Source organism: Sus scrofa, chromosome 1, assembly GCF_054392235.1.
Source record: "Sus scrofa isolate SSC_HxYL_T2T_F1_AM1 chromosome 1, Sscrofa_HxYL_maternal_Yorkshire_Landrace_v2.0, whole genome shotgun sequence".
In the NCBI taxonomy this organism is placed as follows: domain Eukaryota; kingdom Metazoa; phylum Chordata; class Mammalia; order Artiodactyla; family Suidae; genus Sus; species Sus scrofa.
Genome location: NC_139383.1, coordinates 171103512 through 171128017, shown reverse-complemented (window position 1 = coordinate 171128017; position 24506 = coordinate 171103512). Strand labels below are relative to the sequence as shown.

General features: G+C 34.8%; 1 protein-coding gene across 3 annotated transcripts in view; it reads right to left on the bottom strand.

Moving 5' to 3' along the window:
• Positions 1-24506, bottom strand: part of LOC102165284 (uncharacterized) — a 780066-nt gene that overhangs the window by 274624 nt on the left and 480936 nt on the right. For all 3 annotated transcript variants that reach the window (XR_014816043.1, XR_301130.4, XR_014816044.1), the window contains one exon: positions 9644-9735. The gene's annotated coding sequence lies outside the window, so the exon portion shown is untranslated. Of the gene's footprint in view, positions 1-9643; positions 9736-24506 lie in introns of those variants that run through there.

Sequence of the window (24506 nt, the reverse complement as noted above, 5' to 3'; positions counted from 1 at the left end):
TCCTGTCATGGCACAGTGGTTAACAAATCCAACTAGGGACCATGAGGTTGCAGGTTCGATCCCTGGCCTTGCTCAGTGGGTTAACAATCCGGCGCTGCCGTGAGCTGTAGTGTCGGTTGCAGATGTGGCTCGGATCCCACATTGCTGTGGCTCTGGTGTAGGCCGGCAGCTACAGCTCCAATTTGACCCCTACCTGGAAACCTCCATATGCCATGAGAGCGACTCAAGAAAAAGCAAAAAGACAGGAAGAAAAAAAAAAAAAAAAAAAAAGCCCCATCATTGCTTGGAACATTTTCCTATTTTCTCACAAGAGATGAACCTTCTTTGCTCCAGACTTAGAATCAGCCATCTCTCCAAAGGACCTTAGGTTGCTTCTAAAGGGAATAGTATTTAGAATCAACCTTATGAGTTCCAGGTATACTTATCATTACTGAGGTGTCAGTGTTTCTAGAACACAGCAGGTAAAATTTTGATAGTGTAAGGAGATAATGAGAGATCTGAGGTGTGGTTACTGTGAAAGTTGGCAGGTCAGGTAGAGTAATAAAGTGGAAGATTCATAGGATACAGGAAACATCATATTATAGACGTTTAGATACTATAACAGAATGAAGGGTATAACAAAGAGATATATCTTATATTTCATCATTTTCCATTCAGCTGAGAAGACATTTTAGATGCATGCCTTCACAGTGTTTAAATCTGAAGGAAATTACAAATTCTAAAATAAGACTAATTTTGGAGGAAAATATTACAGAAGAAGGATTTTCATGTGAACAAAATAGTGAAACTCTTTATGTGCATCAAAGCATATTTCCTACTTGGAATAACTTTGTCCCTTATAGTTAGCAACAATGTTAAGAAAAAACGTATGTCATTAAAAGGAGACTTAAACCTCTACGATGAGAGGGCAACGTTATAGAAAAATGAAAAAAATAAAATCTAGAATTTATACAAAGAGTCAAATAAGTTAATGAATCAAAACTTCTCTCACTGTAACCATGTCAGCTGTGAGTGGCCGTAGGAAGGTTCAGAATGTAAAGGAAGTAATGGCAGCAATGGAAAGATTGTGGCTTTAGGACTCAGTCATGATTCTGAACCTGCTTTGCCACTTACATTTGTTTGTGCCTTTTGGAAAGCTATTTAATCTCTTTTAGTCTCACTTTTATCATGTTTAACATATACATTTAGTATAAGGTTTAATGAGATTATGAATATTAAGGGCCTGAATACAGAAGGCACAATGAATTATGGTACTATTGACAGCTGCCTACCTGGAAAATGTGACTTGGTAGCTGTAATTTTTAAAATAATAGCAGAACAAGTAGTCAACAGATTTTGATGCTTAAATATGAAATCTTTAGGTATAATATTGATATAACCAGTTTATTATTAATTCCAATCAAGACCTTTGATACACAGATAAAACTGATGTTTGTGTACAGATATTAAGATGTATGACCAAATCTGTGAGGGAATAGCTAATACAAGTGCAAGCGCTTATATGTTAAATACTGGAGATAATGTTTCCAGTTGCTGCAGATGTTCTCGGGTCAAACACTACTTCCATGAAAAATTGTTTGAAATACTAAAAATGAGGCATATAAGAAAAGCTAATGAATTTGCATCATTATTTAAGAATCAAGAAATGATGTGAGATATGGTCAAGTATCAGAGAAAAACCTGCATATTCGGTCTTAACAAATATTACTATTAAAAATAGAGAAAATTATAGCAGAAATTATCACATTGAAAATCAACTATACTTCAATAAAACTTTAAAAAAGAAAAAATGGGATTACTGCAAAGAATATTTGAACCATTAGAATGATTATCACACCATCTCTCACACTGAAGCAATCCTACTCAGCTACAAAGAAGCAAATTTTGTTTAAAAAAAAAGAGAAATAAAACTTGATTGTTGCAATGCTAATTAAAATAGTGTAAGGAAATGACTTACTTTGATTGAAATCTTGCTACTACTTCATATCATTTTCATGAATATAAATTATAATTCCAGTTTTGTAGCAAGATAATTAAAACATTTTACTTAAATCTGATGCCTCAAAAACCTGAACAATATTTAGATCTTACTGAAATATAGGTGTTTAAAAAAATCTTGGCAACTGGGTATCAGCTGTACTGATGCAACAAACAAGCACATTATGTGGTGATGGCAGACAGTAAAATTGTATGAATTATAACATAAGTTAAAAAAAACAGTATTTTCAAAGGATTTAATAATAATGTCAACATGCAACTATGCTAGGAGATTAGCTGTGAGCCTTGCTGGGAGGGAGGATTGAAGTAGAATATTTACCCAGAGAAAAGTTACTCACAAGGGCAGCTCAGGTGCTTAAAAGCTGCAGTGATTTACCTACCAGTATTTGCAGACCTTATAAAATGGTGAAGCTCTGGTTTAAAAAAAAAACATATATATATATATATATATATATATATATATATATATGCACATTTAGAGGATGAATTAAGGTATTTTTCAAAGGTATATGATGCAATGACGGAAAGAGAAACTTTTTATCTAAGTGAATATTCATTATGGTAAGATTTTTTAAAGTGTTTGGGCTAAAATTTAGCTACTTTTTCCAAAATCGAGGTTTGGTTTGAGGTAATGACAAATGAAATCAGGCTGACTCATCTTTCATAATGCGTCTCCATCTGTCCTTTTTCTTTAGACCTGACTGCCTATACCTGGATACCTACATTCCTGGGATATAAACTTGACAGTCATTAGCACATGGTTTTCGAAGACAAAGACACAGATGAATCATTTAAGGTGGAAATATATGAAGAGAGACTCTACCCTGAAATGAATCTGAAAGACTACCAATCTTTCTTTGGTGTTAGCAAAGAAACCCTGTGAAGGAGTAGCCTAAAAGGACAGTAAAAAGCCAAGAAATACGTGGAAAATTGACTGAAATATCAAAAAAAAATTGAAAAATACCAGTATGATTTGGTAACATAGACCTCTTTGGTTATACTTGCAAGAACAATTTTGGTAAAGTGTTGGATGCAGAAATCAGACTAAAGTGTTGAAAGGTGAAATACTTATGAGAAATCTAAGAATGTATATATGCACACAACTCTTTTCAGCGGATATATGGAAGAAGAGGTTCAAGGAAGTGGAAGTAGGATGACAGAGTTTTGCAGAGCATATATTGACCAACACTGTCAATTATTACACATACAAAGACAAACCATAGTTTATCAGCTGATTGCCTTGAGATGGGTAATTTCAGTGGAGAATTGAGTGTAAGTATTGAGTTTCCATGGGACATAATAAAAGGACAGCTGTGATTTGGAGATATATGTCAGATATCGATTTATTGCTTCTCAGCTTCACTCCTTTCAAATATGTGCTTTAAATAAACAACAGTATTTCTTTAAATATATCTCCTTTAAGTTGAGAATGATGTTAAATTTTCTAGTTAGAAGACACTGGAGGGACATGGAAAAATGTCTCCTTCAATGTTTTTTTCAGGATCCATAGGTGGACTACATGAGTGTGAGGACAGCCATTAAAGCTCATTTCCACCCCAGGCCCAGAATGTGGTCCCTCTGAAACCCTGTAGGTTCAGTCTAGTGATAATGTTTCTGTAGCCCATTCTACTCAGAAGCTAGGGTCCTCTGAGTTCTGAGGGCCTCCTACCATCACCAGCTCTAGATCTCTCATTGCTCACTGCTCATCATCTATGCTACCAACTGTTGATGACCTGCAACCTTACTGCACTCTGGAAAGTGTGGGAATTATTTTCCTATTGCAACTGTAACGCATAACCACAAACTTGGTGGCTTAACACAAATTTATGATCTTAAAGTTCTGCAGGCTATCAAAGTAACAACAAGGTTGATTCCTTCTGGAGGTTCTAGATGAGAATCTGTTTCTTTGGGGTTTTTTTTTTGTTTTTTTTTTTCCGTCTTCTAAGCTGCCCACATACCTTGGCTCATGGTCCCTTTCTCCATGTTTAAAGTTAGCAATATTGCATTTCTCTGACCATTATTCTGTAGCCACATCGCTCTCTGGCTACAGGTGAAAAAGAACTGTCTACTCCCAAGGAGCCGAGTGACTACAATGGGTCCTCCCAGATAACACAGGATAACTTTTCCATCTCAAGGTTCTTAATTCAATAACATCAAATTTCCTTTTGCAGTGTATGGTAGCATACCTACAGGTTCAGTAATTAGGGTGTGGGCATCCTTGAGGGGTAATTATTCTGACCATTACACTGGCTTATTGCTATCCCAGAAAATCCAGACCAACTCCAGCCTGGCTAAACCAGCTAATTTCTCTGCTATCTAATGGGCTAAATCATGCCTCCTCCAATTAGGTTTTAACCACTTTCCAATTGTCCCCTTGGATATTCTCCCTTAACTGTATGGAACCATGTAGAGTTTTCTTTCATTCTACATCTTACTCATATCATAATCAGTACTTCCCCTGCTTGGCCTACTGTGTGGTTCCTATACCCTGATTGGACCTGGACTATGATAGCTTATCTGAATACACTTTCCAAAAGTAATCTATAAATGGAGAGAAAGAACTAAAACTGAAATAGGAAAGAGGGAAGAAAAATACAAGGTATTAGTTTTAGTTTGGTTTGCTTTGGCTTGAGGAAAAAATAGCATTCTAGTAAGCTGAAGAAAAGAATCAATGCAGAAATAGGATGATGTTACTAGAAAGAGAAATAGTCTTAAAGATAGTAGAAGCTAGAATCTATTCTAGAAATTGAAAACACAGATTTTCAGCCATGGGGAGCTTTTGTAACATTTCCATTTCTAGGCCCTCTCCTCATTCTGATTTAATTGGTCTTGATTTAATTGGAAATTCTAATTTAATTGGTCTTGGGTAAAATCTATGCATCAGCTCCTTTGATGGCTAGCAGTAGGGAGGCAAGGATGGGGTAGCTTAAGAATACTGTGTCGACACAGAAGGCTTAATTATTAATGAGGGTCCCTATGATTACCTCAATTGTCTCAGAGAAATTGATAGCCATATTGTATGTTGACAGTGAGGCAAATATTGTGAAAGGGGCTTTGGACATTTGCTGACAACCACGTAGAAGCCCACTGTGTACACAACTCAGTGTTTAACAATATGGATTCAAAGAAGCATGAGGCATGGTTCCTGGCCTCTTAAGCAACTTACTTTTTTTTTTTTTTTTTTTTTTTTTTTTGTCTTTTTAGGGCTGCACCTTTGGCCCATGGAGGTTCCCAGGCTAGGGGTTGAATCAGAGCTGCAGCTGCAAGCCTATGCCAGAGCCACAGCAAAGCCAGATCCGAGCTGCATCTGTGATCTATACCACAGCTCACGGCAATGCTGGATCCTTAACCCACTGGGTGAGGCCAGAGATCGAACCCATGTCCTCATGGATACCAGTTCATTACCACTGAGCCACAACAGGAACTCCCAAATCAATCTTTAGTAAAAAGAATGTGAATAATAACTCCATGTGGAATGTGTCAATTTTACAAGAGACCTTAGAGGCAATGTAAACAACTGGAGTTTAGAAAGAATAAAGAACTTTGGTTGCATGATAGGCAAAGATGTCAAGATGTGGAACTTAAGATGTTGGCCTTGAAAGAAACATGGAAAGGATGGAACAAACATTTTTGATAGTGAGATGGATGTGCACTCCAGAGTTTATGAGCAGATGAGCTTAGCTAGAGTAGAAGGTTTTAAAGAGAATAATGAGAAAGTTTGAATATATTAGTTTAGGTCAGATTTAGCTTTTACATAAGAGCTAGATGCAATATATTATGGGAGGCTGTAGATACCACACTAAGGAATTTAGCCTTTTATTGTGGGTGATGAAATGCCACTGAAGTGGCATCTTCTGTACCTTCCTCCCTGCCTCCTGAGACACTCTAGTCAATATTAATGGTGGGTGCTGAAAATTGCTACGGCAGCCTCATTTTGGGGCCCCAGTGACACGAAGCATGTTTACGAGTGCATAATTAACCAGAACGTGTTGCTGAATACAAAAATGCATACTTCAGAATATCATGGGTCAGAACACAATATAAACACGTTAGTTAAAGCTTATTATAGTATGGAGGATGTTTTGGAATATCACATTCATTTTCCTTTCTTGTTTAGCATTTGTCTTGTTCTTTAGCTTTACATGAGGTTTTGTTTCCCCCTTCATTTATTTCACATAAAATAGATCATGAAGTGTGCAATCCTCCAAAAAGGAAAATGGATCCAGCCAAAGCAGGAAAGTTAGTCTAGCCTTTACCAGGATTGTAGAAATCCATAATGACTTTTTATATCCAATCTTAAGAGAGAACTTTTGATTTCCATATAAGAACAAAGCTCAGAGGACTGCCCAAAGAATCTGATGAAATAGGAATGGGAAAGCAGGATGTTATCTATGTTATTTAAGAGAAAGATCAAACTCATGGGATAAAGGAAACTCCTCTGGAACTATGAGTAAGGATAGTCAAAATGGAGTGAAGAGACAGGTTTGAGATGAAGAGTCACGATTACCACTAAGGGTTAAAATTCCAATTTGGATGGAGTAAAAACATCCGGATAAATTTGGGTGAATCTGATGACTTCAGACTGATGCACTTCTTCTCCAAGCATAGCCTGGGAAGACTAGAAGCCTTTCAGAAGAATTCTAAATTGGAAGCATTACATACAACATGCCATGAAAATGAAAGAGAAATAGCTGATTAAGATTCTGGACAGGTGAGATTGGAAAAAGTGTTACCGCTCTGGTTTTGTTTACACAAAACAGTGATCTAAACACCAGGGTATTCTCGCCTCTGAGAATACACAAATATTTTCCAAGGGCAATAGTTTTTAAAGGTTTTACTTTAAGTAAAATTAATTTTCAGATGCTTGACTTCTGTTTTACTCCTTCCAAAACTGTACTTGGATGAGAAACTACCAGGAACTCACTCCTTATCTTTTTACAGCAAACAGCACTTCTTCCATTTTACAAAACTAGAACATATTCTGGTACATTGCCTCAGTTGTAAAAATTTATGGGACACAAAACGAAAAAAAAAAAAAAGAATTTGAATGATTGGCAATTCCTGTTGAGAGAGTAAATGCTTCTAACAATTGGGTTAAAAAGATTAGCTTGTAAAGCAGATGATTGTCCAGTCTTTATGTTCGAAAATTCAGATAGAATCTATAGAGTTGTCAGCTGTTAGATTATTAAAAATACTCTTGATTAAAGATCACTTTGTGAAATTTGTCATATAACCAGGGCAGACATAAAACAATTGAATGGCATTGCTAGAATAAAACCACTGTCATTTCCATAAAGTGTATAATCTTGTGTGTAGGAAGATTTCTGAACACTTGCAAATACTTTTGAAAAATGAATAGAATTGGTTATTAGACATATCATTCAATAATGCATAATAATCATAAATTCTTAAAATTATTGGAAAATCTTCCTTTATTATTATAAAATGGCTTTTAGACAAAAATTTACCTAAATTTTGTAATATATTTGGATTCTTTAGATTAACTACGTACTGATAATGGACTTGATAAACATGAAGAAACGCATTTTTCATCTTTTGAAGCTTATGAGATAGAAACGAAAACATTAATTTTATTTCATAGAAAAGAATGGTAGAATGAATAAGTTAAATTTTACTACAGTAATGCTGTATATAAAGCAACAGGAAACCTCAATATCATACAGAAATAAGCATATATTTGTTTATTCATCTGGATCAGCTGAAAGTTATATGGCAAAGGGTGGGTGAAGCATTAGTACCATTTTTGCAATCTACCACAGAGAAATAATTAAAAACATTAAAATATATAGGAACAAATTCTAAAGGGAAAGTCAAATACAAGTATAAACTACAGTGGTAAAGGATTGATAAAGAATTTGTTACTTTTAAAAAAGAATTTGTTCAATATTTTTAAAATGGATGATGATATCAAATTATTATGAATGTGATATTAGATACATTTTTAAAGTGATGCAGCAGTTCTATTTTTAAATGTTAATATTTACAACATACTAAACTTATATCCTTTGCAGCTATTTGAATTTATGATGAAATAAAACTAAAAACATTTGAGTAGTGAATAGACTTTCAGAATTATTTTAGGGGGTATGCAAGCAAGATAAATTGCATTCTACTGGCAATGAATTTCCAGAACCAAGGAGAGTATGGAATTTCTGAAAAACTAGTGAACAGCAAGAGGCCTGAATAAGATTAAAACTCATCATATTTGGGAACCTCACAATAAGAGGCAATGACATCAGCAAGGCCCATAGGACACCTGTGGCAAGGTGTAGCTCAACATCTTTTTGCTAAAGACTTACGCATAAGACTTCTGTCTCCAATGAAGAGTCCTTATACTAAACCAAAAAACTCTAGAATTTACGGCATAGTTAGAAATCCAATACCAGAGATTCCTGAATTATACCTTAGATCTGGGAATACAACTCACAGACTAATCATAGGATTAAGGATTGAGATGGGAAGCAGATAACATGGTCTCAGAGATTGGTAACAGAGAAAAGATACAGAAGGAAGTCTTATCAAAGAACTATATTCTCTTTAAGGTTTAAAACTATAACTTGCATCATTTGCCAAACAATATACCAAAGTTTAGGCCAGTTCACTTCAGTGAAAACAAGGCAGGAAAAGCACTGAGTAAAGTGGGCCACATAACAGTGAATACAAGGAGGACCAAATACAATGGCTAGCAACCAGAAGGAACAGCATCTGGACCAAAGGATAGTGTGAAGACCAGACACACAACCAGAGGTTTTATTAGATTCTCTCAGCACCAAGGAAACGTGTTGGGAAGGAAGAGAGGCAAGGGAGATACTTAGAGAAATGAGCTACCTTCTGAGTTATGACCCACAAAAGACTATTAAAGCAGAAGAGACTAAGATGTTTTCATTTAAAAGATTAAGTGGTTTCTGACAATCACGTGAATGTGTGCTTGACAGCAAGATGTAATCTATTAAAGGAGAATTCATCTTTTATACTTTGTACATCTAGCTTTTAGTGTCCTTATGTTGACTTGTTTACAAATAACAATAAAATTTATGAGTACAGATACCTAGGAACATTATAAGATGCCAAGCAAAATTTAAATGCTCTATTTTACATAATAATTTGGAGATTTTAATATAAATTTTATGTGATTTTATTTCATATCTTTTAAGATATGTGAACATTTGATATAAACAAAAGACGTGTGTTGATTCAAGGAAATAGTATTCATGTTAGGTAATTTAGAAAGGAGTATAATTGGGGGGGAATCATCCATCCAGATAAGAAATTTCTTATCAAGTCATTATAATCTATAATGCCTAGATTGTGAAATTCTTTCATCTACTCATTTTATGAATGTCCATTGTCTAGCTCTGATGGAAAAACAAAATTACACAAGTATCAAGATTTGTTCTTGCCTGAAGCAAGCAAATTAACTAAATTATTTCTCAATTTTCCTTCCAAGTCCTATGATTTAATGAGGTTGTGCAAAAGATGACTAAAGACAAAATGTGAGGAAATGCTATCAACATTGAGTGTTTTCCTTTAGAGATATGAGTGGCTTCAGGGCCTTGATGGTAAGGAAAGTGTGACCTTTTATTGAAGAACTGAGACTCATTACATGTATTCACAAGGTACTTACCAAAACCCATTAAAGCAATCACTTAGGCCTCTTTCTTGTGAGGTCAGAGAAACAGGACAGAGTATTTTCTAGGGCTGGCTTCAAGAAGGGACCTAGGAATGGATACACTGAGATTAATGATGAAAGGGTCTGTGTCAGTCACAATCCAGCCAAGAGACAGAAATCATAATATCTCTTTTAACAGAGATGTTTTAATATACAGAATTAAGTCAGTATAAAGAATTATTACCTATATTAACTGAACAGGCAAAACAAAAACACTGAAATAGAATGTAGGTAGCATTTGCAGGAAGCAGCTTTACACCCACACTGAGAACGTATCTTGAAGAGGGGCTCCAGGGAGCTGAAAACTAAACAGTTCAGGAAGGGACGTTGGGTGGCTGGTTTTGCAAGTGTTACACAAATTCAGTTAATTGCTGCTTCTCCAGAGCACTGCTACTGGTGGGATAAAGAAGGAAGACTGGGGGTTGGGGAGATGTTTAAGGGTATAGACTTGCAGCTAGTAGATAAATAAGGTCTGGAGTTCTAATGCACAGCATAGTGATTAAGATAACAATACTATAACTTAAACTTCAAAACTGCTAAGAGACTAGATATTAATTGTTCCCACCACTGAAAAGAAATGATAACAATGTGATGTGATAGGTGTTAGCAAAACCTATAGAGGTAATCATATTGCAACATATAAGTGCATCAAATCAGTTTACTATATACTAAAACTTACACAATATGTCAATTATATCTCAATAAAATATATTCTTAAAAAAGCAGGAAGCAAAAAGGAACAAGCCCTTCATCTTCTTCCAGCTTTGCAGTCTCCCTCTAACACCCTGATTGGCAGAATCTTACAAGAAGATAACTGCCAAGCAGAAATGCAGTTTGCAAAGTACCAGCTCCAGTAAGATGAAGCAGAGCATTGAAATGTGACTGTGAGGTTAAAAACTCATAGACATCAATAGCAAAGAAACAAACAACCCAACAGAAAAATGGGCAGAAGACCTAAATAGACATTTTTCCAAAGGAGACATAAGATGGCCAAGAGGCACATGAAAAAATGCTCGACATCACTAATTATTAGAAAGATGCAAATCAAAACTACAATGAGGTACCACCTCACATTGGTCAGAATGGCTATCACTGATAAGACTACAAATAACAAATGTTGGAGAGGGCATGTAGAAAAGGGAATCCTTCTACACTGTTGGTGGGAATGTAAATTGGTACAACCACTCTAGAAAACAATGTGGGAGTTCCTCAGAAAACTAAATACAGAACTACCATATAACCTGGCAATCCCACTCCTGGGCATATACGCAGAAAAAAACTTTCACTCAAAAAGATACATGCAATCCCATGTTCATTGCATCACTATTCACAATAGCAAAGCATGGAGAAAACCTAAATGTCCATCAACAGATGAATGGATTAAGAAAATGTGATACATATACACAATGGAATAGCCATAAAAAAATACAACATAATGCCAATTTATAGCAACATGGATGGAACTAGATTCTCATACTAAGTCATAAAGAGAAAGACATATACCATATGATTTCACTTATATGTGAAATCTAAAATATAGCACAGATGATCCTATAACCTACCTACACAACAGAAATAGACTCACAGACATGGACAGAAGAATTGTGGTTGCTGAGGTGGAGGGAGTGGGATGGACACAACAGACACAAACTGTTACATTTAGAATGGATAGACAATGAGGTCCTGCTGTACAGCACAGATAACTATGTCCAATGATGATGGAACATGATGAAAGATAACATGAGAGAGTGTGTACAGGTGTATGACTTGCTCACTTTGCTGTACAGCATAAACTGATAGAACTATGTAAATAAACTAATAAAAAATTTTAAAAAAGAACACTCCCAAAGGTCAAAAAAAATCAGATAATGATTTAAATGGTAAATCCCTAATGTTTATATGAAATTATCATTTTAAAGAATACCGCCATTCCTCATTTTATTGTGCTTTGCTTTATTACACTATACACATAATTGTGTTTTTTACAAACTGAAGGTTTGTGGCAACCCTGAGTTGAGCCAGTCTGTCAGTTCCATTTTTCTAATAGCATTCATGTCTCTGTTGCATTTTTGTATTCTCTTAGTATTTTAACTTTTTCTTTTTAATTATTTCCTCAATACAATTTTTTCTACTCTACAGCATGGTGACCGAGTTACACATACATGTATGCATTCTATTTTCTCACGTTATCATGCTCCATCATAAATGATTAGACCTTTAAACTTTTCATTATCGTTATATTTTTATGGTGTTCTGTGATCACTGATCTTTGTTGTTACTATTACAAGAAGATCACAGTTTCCTAAAGGCTCAGATTATGGTTAGCAAATTTTAGCAATGAAGTATTTTTTAATTAAGGTCTGCACATTGTTTTTAGAGATAAAACTATTGCACACTTAATGGACTAACATATAGCATAAATATAATTTTTAAGTGCACTGAGAAACCAAAACATTTGCATGACTCATTTTGATGGAATATTTGCTTTTTTTCAGTGGTCTGAAACTGAACCTGAAATATTTCCAAGGTATGTCTGTACATAATTCTGGCTTATAAAAGGCACAACATGCTTCTGATCAAATACAGTTTCTTTATAGTTTAATCAGAATAAGATGCCGATGTTGAAGGGTGAAAATTCAGATGATTTCAGTTCAAAATATACTTGGGGGAGTTCCTGTCATAGCTCAGCAGTTAGCAAACCCAACTGGCATCCATGAGGACGCAGGTTCAGTCCCTGGCCTTGCTCAGTGGGTTGAGGATCTGGGGTTGCCGTGAACTGTGGTGTAGGTTGCAGACATGGCTCAGAACCCACATTGCTGTGGCTGTGGCACAGGCCAGCAGCCACAGCTCTGATTGGACCCCTAGCCTTGGAACTTCCATATGCCGTGGGTGAGGCCCTAAAAAAAGACAAAAAGACAAAAAAATATATATATACACACACACACATACACTTGGGGCTCAGATTAGTTCTTTTGGAGGAAAGAATGATGATTTTGGCCTTGGTTAGCTGAGACTGTCCAGCTTAGGAGACTTTTTTTTGACAGTTCAAAACTTAAAGTGTTGCACATGAGTCCTAAGAAGCTGTGCTGTAAACAAATCTGTGATTACTCTCTTTAGAAATAAACTGGTACCCATGTAGGAAACAAAAGGGCATGTACACTGGATTTTGTGCTGATAATCTCCTTCACTTTTCTGTATTGTTCACACCACAAACCACATGCCAATTAAGGTTATAATCAAAATGAAGATCCAAACAATGAATGAGAAAATATGCTTTAAGAAGATACAAAGCCTTTCTTTCCAGAATTATGAAGACATTGAAAGGAAAAGAGTTAAGAACCTTTGTCAAAATCACAGAACTAAAGCATGACAGGGGTGCATGTATCTTTTTCAAGGAAAGTTTTGTCTGGATATATACCCAGGAGTAGGTTAGCTGGGTCATATGGTAGTTCTATATTTAGTTTTCTGAGTTAAAGCCATACTGTTTTCCATAGTGGTTGTACCAATTTACATTCCCACCAACAGTGAAGGAGAGTACCCTTTTCTCCACACCCTCTCCAGCATTTTTTATTTGTTGACTTGTTAATGGTGGCCATTCTGACCAGTATAAGGGTTCACTGCAGCACTGTTCAGAATAGCCAAGACATGGAAACAACACAGATTTCCATCGACAGATGATTGGATTAGGAAGAAGGTATATATACACAATGGAATACTACTCAGTCATAGAAAAGAACAAAATAATGCTATTTGCAGCAACATGGATGGAACTAGAGACTCTCATACTGAGTGAAGTAAGTCAGAAAGTGAAAGACAAATACCATATGATATCACTTATATCTGGAATCTAATATAAGGCACAAATGAACCTTTCCACAGGACAGAAAATCAGGGACTTGGAGAATAGACTTGTGTCCAAGAGGGAGGACGAAGAGGGAGTGGGAGTGGAATGGATTGGGAGCTTAGGGTTAATAGATGCAGACTATTGCCTATGGAATGGATTAGCAATGAGTTCCTGATGTGTATCCCTGGGAACTATGTCTAGTCACTTATGATGGAGCATGATAATGTGAGGAAAAAAATAATGTATACATGTATGTGTAACTGGGTCACCATGCTGTATGGTAGAAAAAAAAATAATGCATTGGGGAAATAAAAAAATCAAAAAAATAAAATAAAGAAGAAGATGTGATATATAAACACAAAGGAATACTACTCTGCCATTAAAAAAGAACAAAATAATGCCATTTGCAGCAACATGGATGGAACTAGAGACTCTCATACTAAGTGAAGTAAGTCAGAAAGAGAAGACAAATACCGTATGATATCACTTATATCTGGAATCTAATAAATGGCACAAATGAATCTATATAAAGAAAAGAAACAAACTCATGGACTTGGAGAACAGGCTTATGGTTGCTGAGGGGGAGGGAGTGGGATGGACTGGGAGATTGGGGTTTGTAGATGCAAATTATTGCATTTGGAGTGGATAAGCAATAAGGTCCTTATACAGATCCTGCTGTATAGCACAGAGAACTATATCTAGTCACTTGTAATGGAACATGGTGGAGGATAATGTGAGTCATATATATACGACTGGGTAACTTTGCTGAACAGTAGAAACTGACATAACACTGTAAATCAACTATAATAGAAAAAATTAAAATCTTACAAAAAATAAATTAAAAAAAAAATATGACAGACTTATAGGACCCTAATCCACTGACCCTCAAACTACAGTCATTTTCACAATACAATGTGACCTCCCTAATGTTTATATAAACAATTTCAGTGGCGCCATGAGGCATGCTGAATACAAATTAGAATTATTCCTCAAAATAAGGCACAAGCTAAATCGTATGTTGCTATGACATGGGACATTTCCGTTTGGCCCCATATCCATGGCCAAAGAAGGCTTGTTTAGTTCCCATCCCCAGAACTACATGCTTTACTCTGTTTCAATTAATAAAGCTGACTTAAAGAAGGTATATTATCAAATTCCATTTCCAAGATATGGGAGTTTCCATCATGGCTCAGTGGTTAATGAATCCAACTAGGAACCATGAGGTTGCAGGTTCAATCCCTGGCTTCGATCAGTGGGCTAAGGAAGGATCCGGCATTGCCCTGAGCTGTGGTGTAGGTTGCATGTACGGTTCAGATCCCATGTTGCTATGGCTCTGGTGTAGGCCGGTGGCTATAGTTCTGATTAGACCCCTAGCCTGGGAACCTCCATAGGCCCCAGGTGTGGCCATAGAAAAGATAAAAAAAAAAAAAAGACCAAAAAAAAAATTCCATTTCCAAGATATGCAGGGAATGAGATTTTTTAATTTGTTTAGCAAAACTATCACCATGTTCTAGAATGCCAGGTACCTAGGAGGTACTCAGTTGATACAAAGAAAATGACATGGTCCCTATCACATTCTAATTGAATCATCATATCAGATGAAGATGACCTGAAATGTTTGTTATATCAAGATGGACAGAAAAATGCCATGAAATAGGAAGTGGAGGATGCAAGAGATTTGTGTCTTCTTTATATGGGAACCAACTCATCTCATTTTTTTCCAGTTATAATACATAACCCAAATCAATATGTTTATCTCCATAAGTAAGCACCATAAAACAATTCTCCAAATTATTAGGGAAATTTTTCTTAGGTTTGATAGCAGCTAATGTAACTTCCAAGACAAGCAGACGACTTTCACAGATAGATGGATATTCTCACACAAATCCTGGATATTAAATTGGGTGAGCCACTTACAGTAGAGTTCCTCTCCTTTTACGAGGCCTTCTCCAAAGTGTTTAGTGGCACAAAATATACTGCAGCCAGGTCAGCATTTTTGTGTGTTTGTGAGGGAAGAATCAATGTGGGCTTCTAAAGCCCTGGCAAAATGCAGTGACATGATGGGTTATAAGAGAAAGGAGGCTGGGACAAAGAAAATAAGAGAGAAAATGGGAACAAGTGACCTGTCATGAAAACTCATTGAATCTTATGTACTAATGCTTTTCTTTTATATACCAGAGACCTAGGAGACATGCCGAAAAGTAAAGGAATGATAGGGAAAATTTTAAACACACACATATATGTGTATACCTACATGTGTGTACATGCATATATATATATATATATATATATGTATGTTTATATACATGTGGAATCATTATAGAAATTAACAACCACATTAGGTTAATCTCTAAGCCCCACCAATTACATATTCTCAATATATAATCAATTACAGTGGTCTTAATTGCTTCTAGATCTCTCCTCTCTCTGTCTCTGTCTCTCATAATTGACTCAAAGTGACCTATTTTCACTCAAAGCCTGAAGGCATAAAATTCTGCATTTTGAGATGCCAAAATAACATCAGGAATAAGCCTAGGTCCATTTTGCATAAATATATCAAACCTGAGCCTTTGTTTTCCAAGAACCAGAAACAGGACTAGTTCCACCAAGTTACATATGAGTTAGAGGGGCATCAACAGATTCTAAAGAAGAGAGATAACCATACACAATTTAAGATCTATTGGTGAATCAATCTACACAGACCCTCTATCACATGAATTTCCACGTTTATTTCCAGTGAGAAGCCTCACTGCTAATCCGGCATAGTCACAAACACACCAGACTGAATCCTTTGCAATTGCCTTTTTGGTTCCTGCTTTCAATAAACTCTGAAATAATTTGTTTATCACTTGGGCCATTTGTTGATAAATGGAGTTCATTCAGTGTGTCCTCTAATTAATTAGTTTGCTTTCTGTGCTATTAATGGAAGCACAAGTATATCCATTAACCTCTTGGGAAGTTCTCTTGCATGCAGCCTTTGAAAAAATCATGTTTCACAGTCCTGTAAGGTGCTGACTCTTGGTAGTGCTATTTGGACTTCCATAGGAAGTGGGAAATCTTCCCAGGCAATCAGGTATTTCTCTAGCCCAAAAGGGGAAATAAATATCTGCAAGATTGTGCTTTTTTTGAAGTAGCTATAGTTTCATTGCGATTTCTATCCAAGGCAACATGCATTTTGTCAGGCTGAGGTTGAGCCATTAGTTTGCTAATTAAGTTAACAAGTGCTGTGTGCAACTTAATTTGGCAACAAGCTATCCTAAACGCTGTTTGATAAAGAAATCAGCATTTTTGTGATGACTCTATTTTTAAGCTTGGAATTAAACTAAAAGCTATAATGATCCCTATGAAGGGATGTCTGATGTATGTGTTCAAAATGCAGACTAGGGGAATATACTGTTCTGCATGTTGGATGCTCACACCTTTTATTTACATATTTACTGCACAGCATAGCTGCAATAGGGGTAATTACCTACGTTCAGTTTTAATTCACCATAATTCAAAGAAAATGTGTTTCTTTGCCCAACTTTCTTCATGCAGCTGTCATTTTGCCCAATTGCAAATCGACTTTAGTAATGAGTTTCCATTGTAGTGGGCTAATTATGGAAGTGATTTATCCTTTTTTATCTTCTGCTGATCTGAATCTCCTCAAGTTTCTAGGGGCTAAAAAAAAATAATAAAATCTGCACATTCATTTATTCCATAAATATTTACTGAGCATCTATTGTGTGCCAGACACTGTGCTAGGCTCTAGGGACTCAAAGGAAAAAAAAATATAGGCCTAAAGTGGAATCTGAAAGAGGTTCTAAAAGAAAAATCATGTGTTTATTCAATTAAAAGAAGCATAGTTTGGAGAGGACTATACCTGGACTAAGATCCTGGAGACCAACATATATGTGTATGGTCTTTAAATATGCCTAAATGCAGTCACTAACCAAGAAAAGAAAATGAAATAAGCAAGTTGTCTACTATCTCTGGGCTTCATTTGTTCATTTATAAAGTGGAGGGTTGGCCTATTTGTTTTAAAAATCCCTATCAGCAGATTCCTTGAATAATCCAAATTCTTTCATGACCTATCCTCAAGTAAATATTACTTCCTCAACTAAAATGCCTTTCTCTCTCCCTCCTCTGCTTCTGTAAATTAAAAGACTACTGGATCAAGTCTGGAGTCTACTTACGTATTATATCAATGTCAATTTCCTACTTTTCATTAATGTATTAATTATATAAGATGGTTCCATTGGGGGAAGCTGGACAATGAGAACATGGAGTCTTTTCATGCTACTTTTGCAACTTCTCATGAGTCTGTAATTATTTCAAAACGAAAAGGTTGTTTAAAAAAACCACAAAATTCAAAACCTACCTCAAAGATGAAATCAAAACTGATATTAATCTCTTCTTCCCTTCCCTCTAGTGTAACATTTTTACTACATTATACTTAGTTACAAATCCACCTGCTCCTCTTGATTTTAAACTGAGAGACAGACTGCATCATATTTATCTTTGTATCCTCCACAGACCTTAGAATATTTGCTTTTCTAATCCAGGCTCATTCAATTAAATTCAACAAACTGGGTTCAAAACACTGGTTAAAACATTTCCTTACATCTCTTATCTCACTGGGGAAGCTCTGTCTTACATCCTGTTCTCCCTTTAGTGACATTCAACAGAATCTGTATGCAGAGCGTGTTCAGGCATTTGGTTCTCAAGTTGTCTACCAGTTAAATGTGACTGGTAGTAACACTCGCCTGGATACCAAGGACAAAGAGAGTTAATTAACCAGTGATGGCAGAATATAGTACATAAATAATGGAGCATGAGAGAAATGGGGGTTATGCTATATAAACATTCAGGTCCTGCAATATCCTGTTCTGGATTTGGTTTTTAAATGGAAGACAATTAAAACAAAGTACACTTCCATTTGGTTCTGAACATCCTTTCTCTAGAGCTTTTTGAGTTCTTACAGATCCAATATTAAAATGTACATACACAATGTGGATTTCTGTAAATGAACAGAAGGGGCTCCAAAAGGTCATCGCTACCCACCTATTTGCAAAAGCTGGTGGCAGTTAGGCTCAGTCATCTGTAGCTGCTAAGTTAAAAAAAAATGCTATGCCTATATATTTTGCTACATTAAATACAGGTCATTGCAAATTATTATAACGTAATTTCATTAAAATTAAAATGAAATTAAATTGAAAAGTTAAGTCAGTGGCAACCACTATTTGAAAACATAGGTAAGCTATTGAAAGAACAAGTAATAATAATATCCAGGATAGAAAATTGCAAAAGCTAATAATTTTTAAATTTATTTTTATTATATAATTTAAAATGGTATTTGTACTTGATTTTGCCTCTAGGAATAATTGATGAATGTTTAGAAATATCTCAGTCATGTATAAATAGAGAATGTAATTTCTAATGGTTATTTTCCCCAAAAACATTCTTGAGTATAAATAAAAATTCCACTTAATCAAAATTTTAAATAAAACTATAAAAATATTTTACTATTTACTTACTTGAATGTCAGTTAAATTTTATACTTGTTTTATATTAGCAATATTTTCTCTATTTGCTTTTTTCTTTTTTAAAGAATTTATTTTATTGAAGTATAGTTGATTTACAATGTTGTGTTAATTTCTACTGCACAGCAAAGTGATTCAGTTATATGTATATATTCATTCTTCATATTTCTTTCGCTATTTCCTTCTGCTTTGAACATACAGTACTGCAACTTGTATATATAGAAGTTTCTCATCTGACAAATTGGATCAAGGTGACAAATGTGGCCAAGGAAGTAAATATAATTAAAATCACTAATACATTTATTATTTTGAGATATTCTGGAGACCTTGATAAAGTTAAGAAGGTACCATACTGGATGAATTAAAACAACAATGTGGATTTTATAAGTTAAGACTGATATGACTCATAACACAAAGCTAAACAACTAGAGTGGCCATCTTTATGTCAATATTAATAGACAACAGAAAACATAGTATGATCACTACCATTCCAAGTAGCTAACTATGTAGGCATCATTGGTTGTCTGAAAAGCTGTCTTCAGAGTCACAAGTTATGTGATTACTATGGTAGCCAGGATAATATCTCGCCAAAGATGCCCATCCCCTAACTCCCAGAGCTGTGAATATATAGCAAGGGGGAATTAATATGGCAGACAGAATTGAGATTGCTAATTAACTGACAGAAAAATGGGGAGATTATCCAGGATTATCTGGTCACAGTGTCCTTAAAAGTAGAAGTAGGCAGGAGAGTCAATGTCCGTGATGTGATGTATGAAAGACTTAATCAGCTATTGCTGGCTTTGAAGGTGGAGAAAGGGGCTCTAAGACAAGGAATGCAGATAGTCTCTAGAAGCTGTTAAAGGTAAGAAAATGTCCCTAGAATCTCCAGAAGGAACACAGTTCTGCTGACACCTTGATTTTTGCCCAGCGAGCCCCAGTTCAGACTTCCGATCTCCAGAACCATGAAATAATAAACCTGGGTTACTTTAAACCATGACTTTTTTTTTGTAAATTGTTACAGAAGCAAAAAAAAAAAAAAAAAAAAAAAAAAAAGTAATACTTCAGTTTCTTGCTCTGCATATAAGGAGCTTGGAAGCTACCACAACATCCTATCCATAAGTAAAAAGCTGAACAAACTAAAACAGCACTGCAACAATACATAAGAGAAAGGAAAACAGAGAACAAACCACTACCCCAAAGAATGGAAGACCTATGAGTAAATATAGAGAATAACAATTCATCAGAATAGAGACTAGCAACTCTTAACTGCCTGCTGCAGAAACCAGTGCCAGAGTAGGAAAATCTGAACAACAATTGACGCATTACCGGGGTTCAGTGCAGACAACTTTGAATGTCAAAAATCCCAAGGAGCCCTCCCCTAGGGAGGCTTCCACAATTTTGTGAGATTTTTCTCCAAGAGTTTGGCCAGGTTCCTCCAGTAAATATCTAAGAAAGATGCCTAGTGCTTATAGCAGACCGGGGTATACGTACTGAGGGATCATTTTGAAATATACCAGAACACTCTGTTCTTCTAAGCTATCCCTGCCCTCAGAGGAAACTAGTTAAGCAGATCCTAATGTGCTGGGATATTATCAGAATACAACAAAGGGCAAAAATCACAATTTCAAAGGACAGAGCAAGCATCAAAACCAGACATGGCAGAGTTGTTGGAATGATCAGAACAGGAATTTAAAACAGTATAATTAATATGATAAGGACTCTAATGGATAAAGTAGGCAGCATGCAAGAACAGATGGGCAGTATAAGATGAAAGATGGAAATCCTAAGGAACTAAAAAGGAATGCTAGAGATCAAAAATGCCATAGCTAAATCAAGAACTCCTTTGATACAATTACTAGTATATTGGATACAGCTAAGGAAAGAATCTCTGAGCTTAAGGATATCTCAGTACAAACCTCCAAAACTGAAAAGCAAAGAGAACAAAAACTGAAAAAAAATTAAAACAAACAAACAAACAAAAAAAAACCAAAGAGAATATCCAAGGACTGTGGGAAAGCTACAAAATGTTTAATATGGGCATAATGGGAATATTAGAAAAAGAAGAAAAAGAGAAAGGAACGGAAGAAACATTCAAAACAATAATGACTGAGAATTTTCCCCAAATTAATGTCAGACACCAAAACACAGATCCAGAAAGCTCAGAGAACAACAAGTAGGATAATTGCCTGAAAACTATACCCTGACATATCATTTTCAAATTACAGAAAAATAAAGATGAGGAAAGAATCCTGAAAGAAATCAGAGGGGACAGAAAATCCTTACCCAAGAGGAACAAAGGTAAAAAATTCATCCAACCTCTCCTTAGAAACCATGCAAGAAGAGGAGAGTAGACTAAAATAGAAGCAGAGAGAGGACAGCATTACCCAAGTATCAAAACCAGAAAAGACATTACAAGAAAATATTACAGACCAATATCTCTCATGAAAACAGATGCAAAAATAGTCAACAAAATTTAGCAAGTTAGACCCAACAATATAGAAAAAGAAATCTATACTATGACTAAGTGGAACTTATCCTAGGTATGTAACGTTCAAAAATTAGTTAATGCAATCCGCACCTCAACAGGCTAAAAAAGAAAAATCACGTAACAATATCAATAGATGCAGAAAAACACCTGATAAAATCCAATACTTATTCATGGTAAAAAAAAAAAAAAAAAAAAAAAAAAACTTTCAGTAAACTAGAAAGAGGGGAACTTCCTCAATTTGATAAAGAATATTCACACACACACGAAAAACCTACAGCTAATGTCATTCTTAATAATGAGAAACAAAGTTCTCCCAATAAGTTCAGGTACAAGGCAAGGATGTCTGGTCTTAACACTTTTTTTTTTTCAACCTCATACTGGAAGTTCTAGCTAATGAAATAAGAGAATAAAAGGAAATACAAAGGTATGCTGATTGGAAAGGAAGAAACAAAACTATCTTTGTTCATAGATGGCATGATTATCTATGCAGAAAATTTGAAAGAGTAAGGATTATAACAAGGTTGTAGGCACGAGTTTAATATACAAAATCAGTTGCTTCCTAAATACATCAATGAACAATTGGGATTTGAAATTTAAAACATAATAGCATTTATATTAATACCACTAATTCACTAGAAGCACTAATGTAAATCTAACAAAAATGTACACTGTCTACATGAAGAAATTCTTAGGAACAAAACCAAAGAACTAAATAAATGAAGAGACAGTCCATGTTCAAGGATAGGAAAATTCAGTATTATCCAGAGTAGAGTTCTTTCTAACTTGACCTACACAGTCAGTGGAATTCCAATAAAAATTCCAGCCAGTATTGAGAAACTTATTCTGAATTTTATATGAAAAGGCAAAGGGCCCAGAATAGTCACCACAATATTGAAGAACAGCAATGTTGGAGGGCTGACACTATCTGACCTTAAGACTTACTATAGAGCTACAGTAATCAAGACAGTATGGTATTGGTGAAAGAATCAACAAAGAGCTCAGTTTAATAAAATAGAGAGCCTCCCCCCAAAATTAAATAGCCCCAAAATAGACCCACCTAAATATAGTCAATGATTCTTGACAAAGTTGCAAAGGCAGAATGATTGAGAAAAGATATTCTCTTCAAATAATGGTGCTGGAACAATTGAACATTCACATATAAATAAATCAGTGTAAACACAGAACTTAAACTTTTTACTAAAATTTAAATGAAGCACAACCCTGAATGTAAAATGCAAAACTACAAAATTTTCCTAAAAACATTTTCTCTATGTATTTATTAGTTTTTATCTTTAGAAATAGAACATCACGCTATAGATATTTTAGGACTTAGTTTTTTCTAATAGTAGATTGCTTAGGGTCATCCATATTGTTGTATGTCAGCCTAATTTATTAGCTTTGACTGCAAAATAATATTTTTGTGTGTGTGAATATGCTACAGTATACGTAGGAAATATGTAGCACTTCTATTTAACATTTTGACACTTCAGCCCTTAATCTTTCTGAAGTTTCTTATATATTACATGAGGTGAGACCAAAATTCATCTTTTTCCATATGTAGTAATTTTTTTCAGCTGCATTTATTGGACAGTCTCTCACTTCTCCACTGATCTTAAATTCCCCATTTATAATACTGCAAAGTTCCATAGATGTGTAGATCTGTTTCTGGGTTCTTTATTCTATTGATCAATTGGTCTCTTTCTGTACCAATAATTAACTGACTCACTTTTATTAGCCATTGTAAATCCTGGTATCTATTAGGTTAAGTTCCAATTCTCTTTTTCAAAAACAGTCTAACTGATTTTGGTTCTTTAATTTGCCATAAAAATTTTAATATCACCTTATTAAGTCAATAAACTATTTAGATTTTAACTCTAAAAGAATTGGAAATGTTATGTCTACTATAAAATAATAATTTACATCATTATGTACTTCCATGAGGATGATAGTTCTCTACTTATGACTTTTTGTGTTTGAAGTATTTTTGGTAATTTTGTTTTTTATTTCTTATACATCGTTTGTTAAATTTACTTTAAGAATATTTGATAAACTCTGATACTATTGTAAATATTTTTCTTTAATTGTTTCTAACTACTTTTTTGCTAGTATATAGATATTCAACCAGTTTTTATATCTAATTTTTATTAGATATAATTAGCCTAATCCTCTTAATGAAAATTTTTTCTATAATTTCTAATGATTTGTTTGTAGAATCTTTTGAGTCATCATAAAAACAACACTGTTATCTGTAAATAATGATATTTTAATTTCCTCCATTTCACTCATTCCTCTAATTCCTTTTTATCGCCTCATTACATTGTCTAGAATTACCATGAGAAGTCATGATAGGGTATTTTGTCTCATCTCTAAAGATAATGATTTTTACACTTATAAATTGAGATTAATGATTATTCTTTTTTATTATAGAGAATATTATCAGGTTAGCAAGTTTGTCTTCTTTTCCAATTTACTAAAAGTTTTGTGTTGAATGAGTTAATTTTATCAGATGTCTTTTTAATCTAATGGAATTATTCTATTTTTATCTTCTAACTTGTTCATGTTTTGAATAACATGAATTTTCTGATAGAAGCTATTCACTTTTACATCTTTTTTTGTTTTTTTGGGGATGAGGGTTCAATGAGTTAGGAGATATTTCCTCTTTTTCTATTCTGAAAGTTTGGCATGGTTTTTCTTCATTTTTATTTCTGGAATTGCACTGGAAATCTATTATAGTGATTACCTTGGGAAGATGGATAAAGATTTAGGAAACAGAGAGTGATACAAGGGAGAAGGAGACCTCTACTTCATTGTAAACTCTCCAAGCTGTTCAGTTCATTCATCATGTTCATATATTACATTATAGCTTAAGGAAAAAATGTTAAAGAGAGTAAGTATTCTATCCACCACTAATATAAAGTAAATTCACCCCATCCTCTTTATAACAACATTGGTAGCCTCCATGGT